General features: G+C 40.7%; 1 pseudogene; it reads left to right on the top strand.

The window, feature by feature from the left end:
• LOC102810814 overlaps window positions 1–7,345 on the top strand; it is a 91,358-nt pseudogene that overhangs the window by 358 nt on the left and 83,655 nt on the right.

The raw sequence follows: 7,345 nt of genomic DNA, 5'->3' as shown, positions 1-7,345 counted from the left end.
GGAGCGGGGGCGGAGCCCGGGAGCCGCAGGCGAGCAGTGGCGAGACAGACCCAGGACAACACGTGCCCAGTCCGGGACCCCTGGTGGGCGTGGCGCGAACCCCCACTGTGGCGCGGCCTGAGCGGGAGGGGCCCGGGCGGCGGCTCAGTGAGACTGTGAGAATGTCAGGGTTGACAGACAGCGCGAAGCGTCCCAAAGACCATCCGGAGCATCCGGGACTGGTAACAAGGCCAGGGCAGGACTCAGAGACATCCCAAGGGGAGAATCCCAAGCCTGGAGGAGGTCTCGCTGTTAGATCTCCAACTGGACTCTGGGTCCCTGGGTCCCTGGAGGTTTTGAATGGTGAGCGATTTCTCTGCCCAAATCCTGGCCTCAAGTCTGGGGCAGGGATGAATTAGGGTTTTAGCCTTCCATTTAGATCTTTTGAAGGTGCATTTCTGAGGGTCTCAGATTTTCTTCACTAGACACCCTTCTCTTGGCTTGAACAGTTATGAGTCTCCAGAATATGGATATGATAAAAATAAAAATAAATTAAATCCTACCTAATAGCCCGTTTAATCAGAAGGACCATAGGCTGATCCTTCCTCCTCCCCCGCACCACCCCCAGGCCATACAACTGAGTCATCTCTTCACACTGTCCTTGGTCTTTAGCCAGTTGCAAACCCTGCCTGCAAAAGTACTACCGTACATTGTTTGAAGCCAGGTTTTTCTTTCTAAAGTAGGACCGAAGTTTTAGAGATTGCATTTACTCTCGCAGCGTATTGAAATCTTTTATTTATTTATTTTAGCTTTGGACAGTAAAAGTAGTTTCAAGGTGGGCCTAGCAATCAAAGCTTAAAAATGGATTAGGATGTCTCAGGTAAGGTATAGGATTCATTGTAAATATTATGCAGATGTGTGCATTTGAAAAAGTTCCATGTAAATGGAGTTTAAAAGCTTAACTCCATTTTCAATCAATTCTAAGTGAATTCTTTAGTGTTGCAAAGCATCTCTCCCTAACTAATGTGTTTTCTTAAAATGAGCAACAGTAACCTGTTGTTAAGTGTCGTCCAGTGGATTCTGACACATAGTGATCCTGTATAGGGTTTCCAAGGAGCAGCTGGTGAGTTTGAACCATTGATCTAAAGGATAGGAGTCCAGTCCTTATCTCACAGCACCACAACAGGACTCCAACATTAACCTTGTTCATGTTAAGTGCCATAGAGTCTGTTGCAACTCATAATGACCTTGTGTTGTTTTTCCGAGGAGCGGCTAGTGGGTTTGAACCTACTACTTTGCAGTTAGCAAGCAGTCCAGTGCTTATCTTATAGTACTACACCAGGACTCCATCCAACAGTAACCTACTGCCCAGTAATACACTTTTCTTTTCTTTTCTTTTCTTCTAACCACAATTCAATTTGTTACACTTGTGTAAGGTTTTGCTATACCCCTGAAATTCCTCAAGTATAATAGCTGCCTCAGATAAGCATTTGTTACTAAGAGGTATTATTTTCTATAATGGTTCTCCATAGATGACACCAGATTTCAAATCTAACTCTGACATAGCCTGCCTTCAACAATGTAAAAGAATTCTATCATGCCTAAATTAAGGAGCTGTGATAGCTTAGCCCATTACGAGTTGGGCGGCTAACTGCAATGTCAGCAGTTTGAATCTGCCATTGAGAGAAGGGGTTTTTAATAAGTTTTCCCGCCTCTCTGTTCAAATCCTTTTAACCATTCTCTCTAATCATTACTGTCCTGACTAACCTCTGTCCTGTGCTCCAGGAACATATTGTTGTTGTTAAGTGCCATCGAGTCGATTCCGACCCATAGAGACCCTGTATAGGATTTCCAAGGAGCAGCTGGTGAGCTTGAACCACTGACCTTGCAGTTCAAATGACTTAGCAGTCTGACGCATTAACGCACAGCGCCACACCAGGACTCCCCGGGGAACATATAGGTTAAAGATTTAGTGCCACATTGTTGATTTAAACCTAGGATGAGAAGACAAGCAGGGTCATTATGAGTCAGAATTGATTTGGTTTAGGAAGAACGAAGGGTGACATAGATGTTCACCGGACAAACAATGGTATTTGATATAGCTGATAGTAAAGCCAAGTGTACAAGTCATGATAAACTAGATTGGACTCCTGGTGTGATCCTAAAGAGGATTACAACAACAAAGTTATAAACACCATTGGTGGTGTTAAGTGCTGTGGAGTCGGTTCCAACTCATAGCGACTCTATGTAGGGTTTCAGAGGAGCAGCTGGCAGGTTTGAACTGCTGATCTTTTGGGTCACAGTGCTGATCCTACTGCAAGCACCATACCATCTATAAACATCATTTATGTCTCAAAACACCATGTATGTCCGTAGCAGATCAGCTTGGCTTTGCTTCATGGATTGTCTTCATGTTGGGACCCAGGCTGCTAAAGAAACCTCTACCTAGCAATGCTGGCCTCGTGGAAGAAACACAGCGATCTTGGTGAGCCACATGTTGTTGTTGTTAAGAGACTGTGTGCAGGGTTTCCAGAGTGGCTGGTAGGTTTGTGGCACTGCTAATTAACCCCCTTTCCCTGGGGCTCCCAAGGGAACCCTAAGCAAGAAAGAAATTGGAATAGAAACCAAAGGATTATTTTATTCATAGATGAGCTAATGCCTAATAACCTCAGAGCAGAGCTTTGCCAACAGATTGAGTTGAATCATACGGTTTAAGTTGAAGTCTGAAGAGAATTTTCTCAGCTCTCTGGCCCCCAAGTCTAAAGTCTGGAACTAGAATGCTTAGTTAGGTATGCCTACAAGAAAGAAAGGACAAGATGATAAAATTTGCCAAGCAGACCAGGTTTAATCATCTAATCGTGTGCTCAATGGAAACTGGCCTATGCCTACATAGCAGGAAACAGGGAGTATGAGTACCACACAAGGGTATGTGACCGTCTACTGGTGAAATATGGACTAATTAATGTCCTGGATTCTGACCAATCAGAGATTAGCGAATCTTTCTCCCTTCAGAAAGGGGCAATGATTTGCTAATAAGACTTGCTAGTTAAGAGGACGCAGTGGAGGGCATTTCTTCCTGGCTTTCCCACATTTTAACTTTTGTTCTTAATCCACGGAGGAGATGAATGTAAATGTCCTCTACCAAATCGCATGTGCGATTTGCCACCTCAGCTAGACAACCAGCTCCTCCAGAACAGGGACCAATGCATTGTTTCTGTTGTTTTGACGTATGAGAACTACTCAGATATTTGTTAATAATAATCATGACCATTATTTAAGAGGCATCAAGGTTGTGGTCAGTAGACAAAATTCTGATCAGTTATAGATACATCAGGTTTTGGTAACCTAGGATGCCGGATCCATTTTTCTTGTCTCACTACCTACTTCTACTATGTTGTTGTTGTTTCTAAGTGCTGGTGAGTTGGTTCTGACTCATAGTGACTCTACATAGGGTTTTCAAGGAGCACCAGGTGGGTTTGAACTGCTGATCGTGTGGTTTGCAGTCCAGTGCTGATCCTACAGCACCACACCAGAAAGGTATTGAGATGTGGATCTGGCAGTGAAAAGAATGTGAAAGTCTTCATAAATATTACATCTGACCACAAACGATAGGTCTGTTAAGTATATGTTGTTGTTGTTAAGTGCCGTCGAGTTTGTTCTAACTTGTAGCAACCCTGTATAGGGTTACTGAGGAGCAGCTGGTGGGTTTGAACTGCCGACCTTGTGGCTTTCAGTGCAGTGCTGATTCTACAGAATCACTCCAGGAGTTCTATATAGAAGATCAAAATTTAACTTCCATCAATCAATCAATAAATGCTTATCAATACCAGGCTAAAATACACTAGAATAAGTGGAAAGTAGTACACTAAAAGAAAAAAAAGAAGCATCACATGCAGGTTCTAGAGAGAAACGCTGACTATGCAGAAGTGTGGCCAAGAAAGACCTGGTAGATGTGACTAACCATTAATGGACTGAATGGACAAAAATGAGGGAGATATTAACAGAAGATTGTGATATTAAATTCATCTTCATATCCTTGGACCTAGTACAGTGCCTTTGTTGTTGTTGTTGTCAGGTGCCATCGAGTTGGAACCGACTCATAGCGACCCCATGCACAGCAGAACGAAACAATGTCCGATCCTGGGCCAACCTCACTACCGCTGCCACACCCGAGTCCATCAATGATGCCACCTGGCTGATCCATCTCATTGGGGGTCTTCCTCTTTTTCTCTGACCCTCCACCCTACCCAGCATGACATCCTTCTCCAGCGATTGTTTCCTCCGGACAATATGTCCAAAGTAGGAGAGACGAAGTTTAGCCATCCTGGCCTCCAAGGAGCACTCTGGCTGCACTTCCTCCAAAACAGATTTATTGGTTCTTTTGGCAGTCCATGGCACCCTCAGTATTCTCCTCCAACACCACAACTCAAAGGCATCAATTCTTCTACGATCCTCCTTATTCACTGTGCAGCTCTCGCATCCATATGAGGCTATTGAAAACACAATGGCCTGGGTCAGGCGCACCCTAGTCCTCAAGCTGACATCTCTACTCTTCAACACTTTAAAAAGTTCCTGTGCAGCAGATTTGCCCAGTGCAATACGTCGTCTGATCTCTTGACTGCTACTTCCGCGAGTGTTGATAGTTGATCCAAGAAGAATGAAGTCCTTGACAACTTCAATCTTTTCTCCATTGATAAGAATGTTGTTTATTGGTCCAAGAAGAATGAAGTCCTTGACAACTTCAATCTTTTCTCCATTGATAAGAATGTTGTTTATTGGTACAGTGCCTTACATAACAGATATTGGTAAATATTCTTTAAAGAAAAATAAAAGCATTAATTTAGCTTTGGTCAGATTGCCGATACTGTTCCCTCCCTTTGAAAAGCATCTAGATTATTAAATTCTATCCACTTTTCAAGACCCTCATATAGCTTCTTTCATGTTGCCTTCCCTAAGACTGTCATTCCCTCAACTAGAAGAAAACTCTCCTTTTCTGAATTCTCAAAGGCAAATAATAATTGTTAACAATTACTATTCCATTAACACTGCTGTTGTTATTTGTCATTGAGTTGACCCTGAATCATAGAAATCCCATGCACAGCGAATGAAATATTGCCTGTGCCATCCCATGATTGGTTGGTTGCAGATTGGACTGTGAGTGATCCATAGGTTTTCATTGGCTGATTTTTCAGAAGTGGGTCACCAGACCTTTTTTCCTAGTCCATCTTAATCTGAAAGCTCTGCTGAAACCTGCTCAGCATCATAGCACAAATATTGTGGTTCATAGTCCAGGAACTTTCTGAAAAACTACCAAACTCTTTCCCACAGTGTTTGGACCAATTGGCATTCCCACCAGCAATGGATGAGGGTTCCAATTTCTCCAAATCTTCACCACTTGTTAGTTTCAGTTATTTATTTATTTAAAATATATAACCATTCATCCTAGCTACTTGGAAATGGTGTCTCGTAGTTTTGATTTGGCTCCATACAGTAAGCACTGGTCTGTGGGTCGACCCTACCAGCAGCTCCTCAGGAGAAAGATGAGGCTTTCTGCCCTTGCAAAGATTTGAAGTCTCAAAAACCTATATAGGGTCGCTATGAATCAGAGCGGACTTCATGGTACTGGGCAACAAGAATGACAGCTCTGGTGTAGAGTTTCATGTGATCTTGGGCAAGTTACTTTATTTTTTCTAATTCACCACCCCCTCTTTGGAAACTCTATACAGCGTTGCTGTGAGTCAGAATAGATTTGACGGCATTTAACAACAACAACCCACCACTCATCTGTCAGTTTGTTGTACTCTGGTGGCTTGTGAATTGCTGTGATTCTGAAAGCTATGCCACCTGTATTTTAAATACCAGCAGGGTCACCCATGGTGGACAGGTTTCAGATGAGCTTACAGACAAAGAAAGACTAAGAAGAAGGCTCTTCAATAATGGGTACTACAAAGCTATAAAATTAGAAATCAACAATTGGAAAATCAAGGAAACAAATACATGGAAACTGAATAACATCCCACTTAAAAGCTACTGGATAATAGAACAAACAAAAATTAAATAAAATTTTTTTTGAAACAAATGAGAATGAAAACACAACATGTCAAAATCTTTGGGACACAGCAAAATCAGTGGTTAGAGGGCAATTTATAGAAATCTACGCACACATCCAAAAAGAATCAAATTCAACACATTAACGCAACATCTCCAACAATTAAAAAAAGACCATCAAAGTAAGCCTATAGTCACCAGAAGAAATGAAATAATAAAGATTAGAGTAGAAATAAATCAATTAGAAAACAGAAAAACAATAGAAAGAATCACCAAGACAAGAGGCTGGTTCTTTGAAAGGATGAATATAACTGACAAACCATTAGCAAATCTAACAAAAGAAAAGAGGGAGAAAACTCAAATAACATGCATAAGAAATTATATAGATGATACACAACAGAACCCAAGTAAATTAAAAGGAATAATAACAGAATACTATGAAGAGCTGTACTCTCTAAGAAGTTTAAAAATCTAGAAGAAATGGATACATTTTTAGAAAAACACAATTTACCTAAATTAACACAGAATGAAGTAGAAAACTTGACCAGATCTATAACAAAAAAGAACTTTATCATGTCATTCGAAAACTCCCAACTAAAAAAATCCATCCCAGATGGCTTTACTGATGAATTCTACCAAATATTTGGAGAAGAGTTGACACCAATTTTACATAAATTATTCCAAAACGTAGCAAGGGATGGAAAACTCTCAAATACATTACATGAGGTGAGCATAACCCACATGCCAAAACTAAGATAAGGACATCACTAAAAAGTATTTACCTATATCACTCATTAACACAGATGCAAAAATTCTCAACAAAATCCTAGCCAATAGAATTCAACAACATAGCAAAAAATAATACATCATGGCCAAGTGAGATTCAGAACAGGGATGCAAGGAGGTTTAATATTAGAAAAACAATCAATGTGATCCAACATATAAATTTTTAAAAGTAAAAGAACTACATGATCATATCAAATGATACAGAAAACACATTTCACAAAATCCAGCATCCATTCTTCATAAAAACGCTCAACAATGTAGGAATTAAAGGGAGATTCTTCAACATACTTAAGAGCATATATGCAAATTCAACAGCCAATAATTACCCTCAATGAAGAGAAATTGGAAGTATTCCCTTTGTAAACAGGAGCCAGAAAAGGATGCCCTTTATCACCATTTTTATTCAATATGGTGTTGGAAGTCTTAACTAGAGTTACAAAGCAAGAAAGGGAATTTAAAGGTATCCAAATTGGCAAAGAAGAAGTAAAAATCTGTCTATTTTCAGATGATATGATCCTATACATAAAAAAAA

Source organism: Chrysochloris asiatica, unplaced genomic scaffold, assembly GCF_000296735.1.
Source record: "Chrysochloris asiatica unplaced genomic scaffold, ChrAsi1.0 scaffold00026, whole genome shotgun sequence".
Classification (NCBI taxonomy): domain Eukaryota; kingdom Metazoa; phylum Chordata; class Mammalia; order Afrosoricida; family Chrysochloridae; genus Chrysochloris; species Chrysochloris asiatica.
Note: the sequence above shows the minus strand (reverse complement) of the source record. Positions and strands in the feature narration are given on the sequence as shown.